Genomic DNA, 14,110 nt, shown 5'->3' with positions numbered 1-14,110 from the left:
GTTAATTGAATTTAAGGCGACTATTGGGCCTTGCTAGAGATATATGCTCTGCTAAGTGCCTTTCTAGCTACTGTCATATTTCGTCATTTATGGAAAACGTTGATCCAAACATAAGAATTATGAGCTGAATCGTTTCCTCAGATAAACCTGGAACAGAGCGTATATATAACATGACTTGCTGGGCAGCCAGAGGACAAAAACACCACCTCCCCTGCAGTGTAGTGCAATGTGGACGTGATTGACAAGAAAAGAAGGGCCGCCCACCTTTACCACCCTCTCTCCTCATTGGTTGGAAAGTGGAAGTCACATTTGGGACTCCCCCCCCCCCCACCCCCGTTACAGAAACTCCCATAATGTTTCAAATATTATCACATATATAAACATCTTCCAATATCTGCTGTGCTGTGCTATTCTCCACAGAACCAAATGTGTCAAACGCATTCACTCTCATTTATCAAGCGGATGAGAACCTAAAAAATCCAAACCACCCACTCGCACCTGCACATGTGGACACATCTGGCAAAGCCCCCCCTAAGCTCATGTGGTTACTGTTGTGAGACGGGGATTTAGAAGCAGCTTCCCAGCAGCATTTGGCTCAACCGCCCTCTCACCCTGCAGCCCTGCTCTGTCGTCCATTGAAAGGAAATCGCTGGGCCATCCCCCCGACGCGCGCCTGTGCCGTGGAGCTCCCCCTCGCTGCGCGCATCGTGATCTGGTGGATGCAGAGACGTGCACAGACTCGCAGGGTCACCTTCTGTCGCTGCAAGGGGAAGTACTGAATTATTTGCGGCGAACTCCTCTCGGGTTGTAGTGAACCTCGGCGGCAGCGGCAGCAGCATCTCTGGTGAGTCCTGTCTGTGTGTGTGTGTGTCTGTGTGTGTGAGTGTGTTGTGGATGAAGAGGAGCTGAGCATCCTTTTAGCAAAAGGGCGACGCAGGAATGGAGAAACCTCGCTATCATTCCCCATCGTTTGACGAATGTCTCTGCTGCATGCGAATCCCCACCGAGTACCACACATCACTACAGATTCACCAGCTCGGCTCCTCTCATCATGCATGCGTCATTTTGATCCGGTGTGCCGCTGTTTGCGTATGCGCCAAGGGTGAAGAGGACCATCTTGCATCATCCCGACGATTGATACGAGAGGCTTTGATACTTGTAAACTATATGAATGGGTCGTTTAGTTCGGTTCTGCACTAATGGGTTTTACTTCCTCCGGAGGATGCAGGGTGTTGTTTCCCCCCCACACCCCCTTGTGCATCCTTCGATGAACACATTTGACCTCAGCATCCAAATCCTATGCAGCTTGTTTATCTGCACAGTATATTATTTGCAGGACCCCCCCCCCCCCCCCCTCTCTCAGCACAGAAATGACAGGAGGCTGTTGCCAGGTAAAGTGCACTACAGTGGACGGTGGTGGAGGCAAAGGCTGACATGGAGGACTGCCATTTAATGTCCACTGCCATACGTCAAACCAGTAAACAACACTGGGAATGTGAACGACACGTCGAGCAAACGTGTTCACTTTCTACGCTTTTCGTCGATATAAGCGCACAATGCGGGAGTCAGTCGTCGCCTTGTTGTTGTGTGTGTGTGTGTGTGTGTGTGTGTGTGTGTGTGTATGTGTGTGTGTGCTTGAGCGTTAACTCGGTGCAATGGACGCGAATGCAAATGAGAGCACTCAGCTCTGACGTTATGTAATTGGTTGTCACAGCAGAGCGATGAGCCATCTCCGGCGTCATTGTGTGTTGTTTAGTTTTTTTTCTTCTGTTTCCACGAACAGAGGAGGAGCATCCGGGTCTCCTTCATGGGATTAGGTGCATGTGGCCCGTTTAATCATTCATCAAATCTGCTCCCTGAGCTGAAATACATCCAGGCTTTCAGCTGACAGAAGGATTCACACTGAGCCACATTTGAGAGCAGAAGTGTTGTGGTGGCTGGTGGGTGATGATGGTGATGATGGTGAAGAGGAGGAGGAGGAGGAGGAGGAGGAGGAGGAGGAGGAGGAGGAGGAGGAGGAGGAGGAGGATGGTTGTGATGGAGGCTGGAGCATCACTCCTCCAAACCATCCAGCTCCTGTCCTCTAAGAACCAGCCTGTAAACACGCAGCCCCTCTCTCCACAGCCCTGTTTGTGTTTATCTGCTCTGAAACCCTGTTGCTCTGTGGGATGAAGGTGGCGTACAGCAGGTGACAGGTCCCAGTTCCCTGTGCTGGTTTGTTTTGAGCTCCCTCCGTGACAATGAATCCACTGAAGAGCACGTCTGTCAGCAGCCAAGGTGCCCCCCACGAGAGCCTGACACATGCAGGGCTGCAGAGAGGAGACGATGATACGTCCTCGGGGACAGGGGCGGGAGGTGGGGGTAATCCAATTGGGTTGCGGAGAGACGAGAGTTAAAGAGCACCTCCTATTTATTAGCAGCCTCCTCACTCCTCACCGTGCAGCCAAGTCAAAAGGGTCTCGCCGGGATCTCCTTCACGTTTCGACCTGGAGGCAGAATCTGTCCATTCGATGCATTGTTCAGAATTCCATTATTTTGCATAGTTCATCCGTGCAATCACCCGAAGCCCAAACGTTTTATTGCTTGTGTGTCTGAAAATGCTTTTAAGTGTCTTCAGAGAAAGGAGTGGTTGTGATCTCTTCCCTCAAGTTGTGGCCTCGGGAGCAGTGTTTGTCCCCTCTCACTTCATTTGAAGGATTTTACGAGAAGTAAGAAGCGATAGTTTACTGTATTTGGCAGGAAAGAACTAAAGAGTACACATCATGTTGTGTTGCAGTAATGGTAATTCATGTTCTGTCCAAACCATTAATCTTCAGATTTACCCCCAAAACTGGGAAACAGATCAGATCAGTTTAACAGGGCCTAGATTTCATGACCTATAAGTAAGAATATTGATAGTTTGGTACCATCTGAAATGTGTCTATGGCCAACAATGAAAACCAAGAGGCACCTGAAAGCTTCCATTGGTTGTGTATACAGGGTAGGTAGGTGTAGTAAGATATTGCTTCAGTCTACACCTTTCTGTCTACATATATATATATATATATATATATATATATTGCTCTATTTATTATATATTACACTACTTTATTGTTGTGTGCCGCATTTTTTATGGCATACACAAGAATATGTGGATCAAAATAATAAGAATGGATGAATGAATGGAAAATCGTCTAAACAAATCTTTCTTACTGATAAATAAATCACACGTTTGCCAGTGAAGACCATTAAAAGTCTAGTATGAAATATAAAATCTAGTAAAGCTCCGTGTGTTTATGCAGCATCTAACTTTTTCCTAATTTAGTTTTTTGGAGAGTCTTGTACATTCTGTAGCTTATTGGCTCAAATTCTTGAATTCAAATATTGGCTGAAATATTCTAATATCAAAACCATAAGAACATTGATTTAACAGCATCACTTCCTGTTCCGACTTCCTGTCTCTGTCAGTCTGTGTTTGCTTGTCTGAATCCTTGAGAGACAAATAATTATTAATTAAGTCACTAACTATTCATCCCTTCTCCTTTGAGACTGCTGTTTCATTTCTGAAGCCACGAGTATGTCCACCCGGACTTCCTGTAGCGCCCGCAGTGCGTCCGCTCATCTCGTGTCTCCACGCTTGACTCGCTTTGTTTTTTTTCCATTTGCGGTGCACGGGGCAGCGTCTTCCTGCTCAGGAGGTTTGTTTATTATGATTTTCACTGGTGTAACCACTGCTTTGACTCGCTGTTATCTTCGGCCTTTAATAGAATAGCTGTGTGGTGAGTGTTTATCTACCACAGGGAATGTAGTGATATTAGATTTCCAGTAAAAATAATTGTCATATAGTGAGGCTTCTTTTCTAAGTGATTGTAGATGTTTAATCAGCCTCAATTTGGTTTCCTTTTGGACATGGACATAATACCCGATGAAGGACTAATGGGAGCGTGATCCTTCATCCTGTTTTAAATAGGTGCCGTACTTCAGCCTAGTGAGCTGAAATAATTCAATGCCATTTGCATGTGTTCTTCATTTTATTTACCATAGTTTCAGAGCCCAAAGGATCATTTATTTGTGTTCCTGATTTTCATTATCTTGGTCACACATTTGAGATGCTTTTCAAAATATATAAAGATAAGAATAATAATAGAATAGTGTGTGTTTATAGTGTTCTATAAATCAGCTCTTTTTCGTTGTTAATTAAATATTCAAGTGGACAATGACGGAGAATCCTATAAATGTGTGTTTCCGTCTGTAAAAAACTGACCATGAGATGTTTTAATTGAAGGCAGATGAAGATAATAGCCTTTTTAGATTAATAAATATATATATCAGTATCAACTACAATGAGGTAAATCTGAATTTGTATTTTGGACTTTGAAAACCATCTGCAAACAGTCCAAATAACAGGGTTTGGTTATGATCTCACACTCTCAATAGATTCCACATGGAGGGATTGTGGTGTGTGGTTGGTGACCTGCATGTTGTTGTCAGCTGTCTGAGGATGTTCCTCGAGACATCATGTGTGAGGGAGGGAGGACAACGTGTGAAATAGTGAGGTTGTTGTTTTGTCTTATTTCTGAAACCTTCTTAAATGTGCCTGTTGATGAAAGGGTTAAAAGCGGCCGTCCCTCCTTGAAAATATGAGATGGTGGTGTCTGACAAGGTGTGAAAGAAGAGGCCGTGGAGGAACCGGGAGTCTGAAGGGCAGCCGGAGTGTCGAGTGGCTGTGGCTGCAGAGGAGAACACACGCAGGGGAAGACTCCACATCCTCGCCGGAGAGATTTATGATGTTGGAAATGACTAAAAACATCCACTGCTCTTGTTTCCCCAACAGAAATAATCAAATGTTCCCTCTCTCGATCCGTCGCCGTGAATTCGCAGAAATAAACAAAGATGACGTTAATGTAATATTTATGGAATAAGCAATTTACCAGATGTAATGTGGACAAATAGAGCATCAATATTTACCATGAATATGAAAAAGGCTTCAGCTGTGGATGTGACTTTACGCAGCAAACAGTGTTAGTTTCTCTCTGTGGAGCCGTGTTGGGTTCAGGCAGCGTCACCACATGTCAGTGTCGGTTCTGAATCATCACCGTGCAGCCGGGGCTCAACCTGAGGCCGTGCACGCTCCCCTGTTTGTGTCATGATCTCCTGGGGAATTCAAAATGGAGTCCCGGTGGCGTGTCGTGCACGTGGATCGATACTGGATTGAATGGTGAAACATAATCATCCTCATCATCATCATCAGTGGGGCTGTCTTTGGTGAATGCAGCCGTTTCAGGTCAATGCTCTGAACACTAGAGGGAATGTTCCTCATGGACATTATCCAAAGAGACAGAGAGGAACCAAATGATGATGTGGCGGCCACTTGACCGGCTGACGTGTTTGACCGTGTGTTGCCTGGGCTGCAAGTTACCGTTACTTTCACCATCAATATGCCTGTGTGCTGCGTTTGTTAGATTATTCACGTGAGACAAATCACGAAAAATCATCATCCCAGGTTCCCAGAGCAAGACTTAATGAAACATATAGTTTTGGACACTAAAAAAAAGATCTCATTTGTCAAACGCTGATTCATCTCCTGTTTATTTTCAAATGGGTTGAACCGCTGTTCAATGATCAGCCGCTCTCTGAGTGATTCCTTCATTCAGAGACTCTGCATCCGTCAGAACAATCCTCGGTGACTCATATGTGGAAAAAACAAAACGACAAACGCAAGCTGACCATGACTCAGCGGTTTACCACGAACTTGCTCCTGATTCAGCCGGATGGGGCCGTTATCAGGCTTCTCATCAGAAGCTGCCCACATCTCAGGCTGCTTCAGTCCACAGGTCCACGCATCATGATGCCGTGTGAGGGGAAAGATTCAGCTGTTCTCTTTAAAGTTACTAAATATGTTATGTGAACAGAATAATAACGTCTACACTGTCATCGAAGACAAAACAAAATGGCCGCTTGATGATATAATGAATGATCTTGAAGCTAGAGCTGCTACTGATGATTGTTTTCATCGTGGATTCATCTTTTTATTCTTGTTATTCAGTTTTGCCTGGTTTTACCAAAGAGACATTGTCAATTATTTTCACCACCTAAAACCCCAAAATATAGTTTATACTTTTCTTAACCAATAAAAACAACAAAACCTCAAATATCTGATGGTTGAACTTGTTATTTTGCTTAAACAACATTAAATGATCATTTAACTGACTTATTGTTTTTCGTTGTAGATGAAACTAGAATCAATAAATCTACAAAAACAATCGTGGCATCAGGAGGTAACGCAATGGACTCAAACCCATTTGCCTCAATCACATGGTGCTTAACTTTTTTAAACAAAATTATTAGCTTTTCAAGAAAACCACAGAGTTGCATTCTCACATTGAAATTAAGCTTTAAGCCTGAAGTGACGTGGGTTAATTGACCTTCACATATTGTCAAAGGAAATTTATACCTTGAAAAAAGACACTTAAATGAAACCCTCCTGTAAACGAGTAACTACCTTTCCGAGGTTTATCATCCATAACTCCGGTGAGATGGAGACAGAGTGAATGCTCATGGTGCGGCTGCTTTTTAGAACATTACATTAGCTCATACCCCCCCACCCACTAATTCCAGTTATATGGTTCTGTTTAACATTGTTTGGCGGTGTGGGTGAGCTGTTTGTGTTGCATTCTGTGTGGGCTGCACACCGTTAAAATGTGGGGTGTGTTAGTGACAGCAGAGAGGTTGCACTTTTTAAAACAAATACTGAACATTTACATTTTCTTTTGCAACAAGCAGCTTCCAGACTTCTCCTGTTATATCTGAGTAATGTATTTTCAGCTGTCGTTGCTCAAAAATACAAAAAAATAACAAAAAACACAGCAAAATTATTTTCCTGCTACAATGCATAATCATTATTTACTGTATTTAAAGAAAATCAACACATTTATTCGAGGTCATAAGTTGATTCTTGTTAATAATTCTGTCAAAGTTAGTTCCGCACTACACTTGTTATATTATTGTTCTGCTCTGAAGAAGCACAACATGCTAATATTATTAAATATTCTGCCTCTCACGCTCCCATCGATCGTGAGAGTTCAAAATAAAATTCTCCTAATCTCTTCACGTTGTAGTCTCTGTAAATATAGTTGGTGTTTTGACACTGTCGGGTTGCTTGGCATTAAAGAGTGGTTCAGCAGCACTCCACTCTTCCTCGGAGCCGGACGCACTGACAGCTCCCTCTTGTGTTTCTCTCTGCAGGTGATCTCCTGCAGGGGACCAACAGCTCTCCCTCAGGTTTATGGAAACCTGACCTCCCATTGGTGGAGAAGGTGAGTTGATTTTTCCCTCTCTCTGCACGTTTCCCTCAACTTCAATTAGCCTGAAGCTGCACAGGTAAAACAAATCAGGCTTTAGAACAGGCCCGAGTACTTTTGTTTCCCGTATTATGCTTCACACACACCACTTAAGGTAATTAGTAGCTGTTTGCCAATACTGTTAATATTTAATGAGAGGGTTCCAGTCTGTCTGTGAGCTAACTAGCAGGGGTCAAGCTTGGTGCTTATTGGAGACGTGTATTTCAGATTCCTCTTTGTGTTCTCTGCTTAGTGCATGAGCAGGTGGAACATTACATATCGGATTGCAGAGATGTTGGACGGCTGCATTTCAGGTTTCTAGCTTTTCACTCTGACGCCCCTTTTGGACCAAGGTGCTGCTTAAGACTTGACTCGACTTGTACATCTTATCATTCGGAGCTTGAGCTGGAGCCGATCCCAGTTGATATTACACAATCATTCACACTCAGATTTGCACCTATGGTCAATTCAGAGTCTCCAATCTCCACCTTCGGACGGTGGCAGGAAGCCGGAGTGCAATAGATTATATTCAACCTTGGTCTTATTGCTCTAGTTACTCACCTAATCTCTGCCCCTGCCCCTAAGCAGCACTTTCTTCTACATCAGCAAAGAGACGGACCAGTACTTCAGTCTGAGTCCCAGTTCTTTGGCTGTCGAAACACATGGAACTGGTTTGAGATGAGGCACTGGCTCCGTGGTGGAGGTGCATGATGAACTCTCTCTCACATATCTATTGTTTTTTTAGAGGAGATTATCTCAGGAGTCTGTAAGAGAATTTGCTGCCGTCTCACAGAGAAGAATGATAGCACAGGGCTAGTTATTGATTCCCCGGTTTGATCGCTTCATTTTGTGTGAATCATGACAGAACCTCGATGCAGCAGGGAGGTTAAGTAACTGTCTGAAGGAGGCTCATCAGAACACAGTGGCCCAGTTCAGAAAGGCCTCCCCGGGGATTCTGGGAGGCTCAGACTGGGAGGGGAAGCTGGGTCAGAAAAATATAGACTGAGTATAAACAAAGTGTGCTCGCTTGTTTGAAAGAAACCGAGGGGAAACACAGCTTCAAAGAAAACCACATCCCCGTCAGCATTATTGGAAACGCTCTTTGGCTTCGAACATCTGTTTCATTCTGCTGTATTTGCAAATAAAAAGGAACAATTGTGATTTAGAAATAGGTTTCTGCTGCAGGAATAAATAATATCATAACCATCTCTCTACGTGTGCTCAGCCACACTCGTATGTGTAGGATCGGGATCTAATTTAATCGTTTAAATGTTGAATTTAATCAAATTTGTTAAAGTCAGACTTAGAGGGAGTCCTCCTGGGGCCAGCCGAGGAGGTGGCCCAAGCTTCCCTGCTTGTTTATGCCTCCGGGATGATTTGCCAACGCTCGCACAGAAGCGTTCACACCATACTTATTTATTTTATCTGCTTCTTTATTTGACAACTAACAGCAGTCGTTTGGCTCGTGGTTAGCATCCATCCATCACTCCGCACGCCAAATTGGCCACGTTGGTTAAGGCTGCTTCAAATAGACACTTCGCGTTTGTGCCAATTCTGAGAACATGATATGGATCCAAATAAAAGTTTCAAAAAAGATCTATCGCTTGGTGAGATTTTGAATTCAAGTCAGAATTCTTGTTTGCTTTTTAGTTGACAAGCGAGTTCATCAACTTGATTTTCTCCGACTTTTCTCAGATTGGAGCGTCAGGTCTTTGATCCCCCGCTCCGTCTCTTATCACACGGTGGAATCAGGCTCTCACTCGTCCTGAATGGCCTCCGGGTATTAGAGGAGGGTATAAATAGGGACGTAAGGTGATTATGGTCTGGACGTTGTTGACGCTTCTCTGGGCAACTGGTGCTGTTGCTTGTGTTCTCCGGTCAGTTTCCTGTCATTGTGATGGTACAGTCCGATTTTCATTGCTACACAATATTCAGCACAAATTTATTTTTCTTATAAATTGGCTTGTTGGCAGCATAGAAAGGGACATTGTTCAAATGCTGCCGGTCAGTATTTAGGAATGTGAAAATTCTGATTCACAGAAGTACTTGGTCAGTCATTTTGTCATCTTTGACTTTCATGGTCCCCAGAGAATGAACCATAAAGATCATAGTGATCTCCTGAGTCCCCAAAATATTAATATTTGACATTCAATGGCTGGTTCGCCATGAAATTCTGCAAAAATTTGATTCAGATTTCTTTCATCTTCAAAATACAAAGTGAATTCAGCTGATTGTAATTTGATTTTCTTTCCCTCCTGTCTTCCATCTCATGTACTAATAAAAGGAAAGGTGTATTTTCTATCAAAATTCCAAATGGTTTGTTGATTCAATCATTGCCTTTAGCTGAAACCTTTCATTTAAAAACAACCAGCAGGTTATGAACAAACCTGTTCTGCTGTTGATGGGAATTACCTCGTTAAAACCTCCCATCTATTATTTATATAATAAAGGATTGTGATTTAGTCTTCTGTATGTTTTTGCTATATGCTAAGCAAAGAAAATCATTTGTAGCATAGTCACCCTCTCTGTGACTCCACCTCCCACTCTCCCTGCTTCTCGACAATCCACACACACGATGCATTTGGAAGCAGCCCATCAGTATTCAGTGCAGAATCACCCCGCTCAGCGGAGAGAAGGCGGAACGCTGTTGTGTGTGAAGAGCAACATTCTCCTATGTTGACTACTGCTCTGCTCGTGTGCTCCCTCCCTTCTTCCTCGGCTCCTCTCTCCGCCTGGACGTCAGGAAAAGCTGGACTGGAACCAGGACCTCCATCCTCTCTGCTCCATCTCACAGCCACTGCTGCATTCCTGCAGTTCATTCCTTCATCACCTCCCCATCACTGCCTCCTCCGCTCGGCTCTGCCTCTCCTGGCCATCTCTCTCCGCCCTCCCCCTGCAGTTTCCCCCCGTCTCCACCACACTGTCACCAGGAGGCTTGTGGCATGAGGCTTGATAGTTACATAACCACTGCAGCAGCGCTCGGGACACCAACTCTGTTCCGTTGTGAGTGTGTGTGTGTGTATGTGTTTGTTTATCTTAAAAATGCTGCCTATTGTGAAATGTATGTTTCTGCTTAACAGTCGAGTTTAGGGATGAATCACAGACACAACTATTCAATAGGCTCTTCCTGTCTCCCAGCGTCTCCCTGGTTGTTTCCAGCTCTCTGGGATCTCTCACTGTTTATCTGCTCTTCAGAAACGATCTTCACCAAAGTCTCTGAACACATGATTAGCCTTTAGCAATATTAGCTTCCTTATTGTGAATCCACATGAATCCCAGAAACATAGAAATGTCTTGTATCGTTTAACAGTGGAATTAAATATTTTCTCAAATAGATAATTAATGGCTGGATTGACATGAAATTTGGAAAATCTGTTTTCCTCTAAATGCATATAATGAAAATATATAAATTTACCTAAAACCTTAATATGATCAAACACCTGCTAAACTGCTAAGAACACAGTAATGTACACTTGTTAGCCACATAATTAAAACCAATTAAGGCTGATTGGTGTATATATATATACATGGTAAACAGCTGTATACCTATATAGCATTAGTTAATTCAATTACATAGTATTTGTATACCAATTGTAATATACATTCACAGGTCCATCAACAGTTATTTGATCATAAACCAAAGTTCTTCCTGGGGGGAACCGGAATATTTGTCCCAACAATTCAAATGTTGAAATAGTTCCCACAATAATAAAGCTAGTTTTGCAGGTTTCATCTTACACATTAAAGATCAAATTGATATTTTTAACTTGAGGATGGTGCTGGAGGAAAAGACAAGTTATTAAACGATTTCTATTATTCTCAACCTAAAATGTTATCCCCTCTTTGGAAGCTTCACCTGCTTTTTCTTATTGCCTATTTTGTCAAACCAGTTTATGTACTCAATCTTCTACGTATGCCTTAGCTGATAGTAGCTTGTACTGCTTCTTTAATTAATCTTGGAGAGATGATCAAGAGGTGAAATTTGTGGGTAGACTGAATGAATACAACTTTTTCTCCCGGATCCTTGAATACATCGCACTGCACAACTCTGAATAAGCTGTATTACAGATGATGAATGCTCAATGCCTCTCTGTCATTGAAATGCTCCACATTGGGCCTGCACTGTTCCAGCTTTGTAGTAGTACTGCACACAAGGTCTGAGAGATGGCGAGTCATGAAGTCATAAAGAAGATACTCGGAGAGGTGCTGCAGTGTTGAGCTTTAGGAGAAGAACAACCGTGACATCAGGCCCCTGAGGCTACATTCAATAAGAGTAACATCTTTATAAGAACAGTAAGAATAGTTTTGCCTGAATGTCGTGCACAGATTGGCTGTTTCTGTTGATATTGTATTGTTAATGAATTGACTATTGGGCTCACATAGTGATCATTTGAAATGCTTTGGGGCAGGTGCAGTATTCTGGGTCTGGCGTGATTTGTCCTTGTTTTTTTGTTGTTGTTGTTTTTTGAATGTACTCTTCTGCAGCTGCTGTAGCACTTTGGCCTGTGACAAATTTCCCTATGGGACAATAAAGAACATTTGATTTGATTTGATAGTGAGTTTTTTTCCCCCATCTAACACAAGGCTGCAGTCAAGGGTTTGAATTTAAAGAGATTAGAGCCCTTGGATTTGTATCTGTTCTGATTCATACATGTGCTTTAGTCAGTGTTATGGCTCTTTACGTCTTATTTTAATTTCTAATTTGTATTAGTGTCCATTTTATTCATGATTGATTGTGTTTTTTGTTCCTGGGATCTGTTCTTCAAAAGAAAGATTTTTTTTTTTTCACTGACTTTTCGGAGGGTCAACATATTACAGATATATATTCCTCTTATGGCTTTAGAATAAAGTTTATTAGATTATAATTGACAAAGTTTTAACTGGAAAGTTTGCAGTAACATGACCTCAACCACATCAGTACCCTGTTTCATTCGTTTGTATTTTCTTGCATCATTTTGTTTTAAGGATCATTTAGTGGCTCGTTAGTTCCACTATAAGATATGTTTGTGATAATGTTCTTTAGAAACAACCTTTTTTAATTAAATCTTTTATTTCTTTAATTGGATTTTGCTCTTTTATTCTTATTTGTATTTGCTGGTATAAACTCATTTTTTTCACGGTGCTATTACATCACATCTCTGTAGAATCTGAATCATGCTTTTATCAAAACAAACTTTAGGGATTCGAACCTGCGTAGGAACAGTTTTAAGGGCAGTCACATGACAGACAGGATTCGCTCTGCTCTCTCTCCACCAGCTTCCTATGACCCTTGGCTGATTGTGACCTCTGACCTCCCTGTGGGGATGGGGGGGGAATATAAAGAGAATATTTTCCTACAGAATTCAATGATATAAAATATTATTTAATAGTAATACCGGTGTCTTTTCTGTCATTCTAATCCCAGTGATAATGAATTATGGTCTAATCAGTTTTGAGTTGAGCAATAACACACCTGGCACACTCACACAGCTACACAAAATTAATATTGATTAAAAACTACCCCCCCCCCCCCCCCCCCCCCCGCCCACCCTGGTTCAGTGACCCAACCCAGAACCTCTGGAGGTGTTTGTGATCAGATAGCTGAGTCACCCTGCACTTGTGTGTTTGAAATCATGACACACACACACACACACACACAGCTTGTCTGCCATTGACTGGCTGCTGCATCTGGCTGTTGCAATAAACCCGTTTCAAGATGTGATAATGAAATGTGTGTTGGAACAGTAGCTGCTCTGTTGTGATGAGTTTAGTTATTCACAGAATGTCTTGTGCGTTTGATGGTGGAGACAGAATGAAAGTGACGTTCGAGAGCTACAGGGTGTACAGAATGGATCTCAGCTTATGGACAAGCTACAGACTCACACTCGTCAGGTTGTGTATGACATGTGATAGTGGGGGTTCAGACTGTTCCCACACTAGCAATATGGCGCTGATGCATATCCTCCATTTTGGCTCAAATTGATATATACTTACACCTCACCGACGGCGAGTGGACGTGGAAGTTCGTCCACTTTCATCATTTGTTTGACGAATCCTGATCTTGCTATGAAATTTTATTGAGACATTCCTGCCCCCTTGAAGTTGAAGCCTATACCATTGTAAACTTTGGGGCGTTTGACCAAACAGCAGCTAAACACATCTCTATCAGCCTCAGTGTTTTCATCTGGTGCAAAACATTTGATTTGATTTCACTTTATTGTCAAATTGTGATTCTTTTACAAGACGAAACATGACTAACACTTACAGCATATGTTAGCATGCTGAACATGAGACGTGCTTATTATCAGCATGTTGTCGTCAGCATAGAGCCTCTCAGCTAGCAGCTTCGTTGCAGGATGATTCACAGAAAATGCATTTCCTGATATTGAAATCCCGGGTAGCACATTTCTCTCGGGTACATCAGATTATATCGGCTGTCTCTGCTTCTCTGCCAGGATGTTTCTAAACAAATGAATTATGTCTTCGTATATACCGACGTTTCAGGGACTCTGCTCTGGAGGCTACAGGCTCACACGCAGCTGATGAAGATGTGAGACGGAATGAGGGGTTGTTTTTCTAAATTCGGTTGCAGATTCCCCGTCTGAATCAACACGTCAGTTCAGATCTGACTCTCCTCCTCTTTGCCCCAGCGAGCACTGAGGAGGGTTCACAGCATAATTCGTTCAGCTGATAAACACCACCACCCTCCTCCACTCGCACAGGACCCGTATTCCACTATTCTCCTTTATCTAACTCTGATTGCTGCATCGTTCTACTTCCCCGATCTCCGTCTTTCTTTTTTGCCTCAGCAC

General features: G+C 42.7%; 1 protein-coding gene across 1 annotated transcript in view; it reads left to right on the top strand.

Annotated features, from left to right (window-relative positions):
- The first annotated feature begins 533 nt into the window (after positions 1-533).
- Positions 534-14,110, top strand: part of LOC133957254 (protein kinase C and casein kinase substrate in neurons protein 1-like) — a 31,231-nt gene continuing 17,654 nt past the window's right edge. Inside the window, exons 1-2 of the mRNA XM_062392742.1 lie at positions 534-844; positions 7,225-7,295. The gene's annotated coding sequence lies outside the window, so the exon portion shown is untranslated. The remainder of the gene's footprint in view (positions 845-7,224; positions 7,296-14,110) is intronic.

Source organism: Platichthys flesus, chromosome 7 (assembly GCF_949316205.1).
Source record: "Platichthys flesus chromosome 7, fPlaFle2.1, whole genome shotgun sequence".
NCBI classification, from domain to species: domain Eukaryota; kingdom Metazoa; phylum Chordata; class Actinopteri; order Pleuronectiformes; family Pleuronectidae; genus Platichthys; species Platichthys flesus.
Note: the sequence above shows the minus strand (reverse complement) of the source record. Positions and strands in the feature narration are given on the sequence as shown.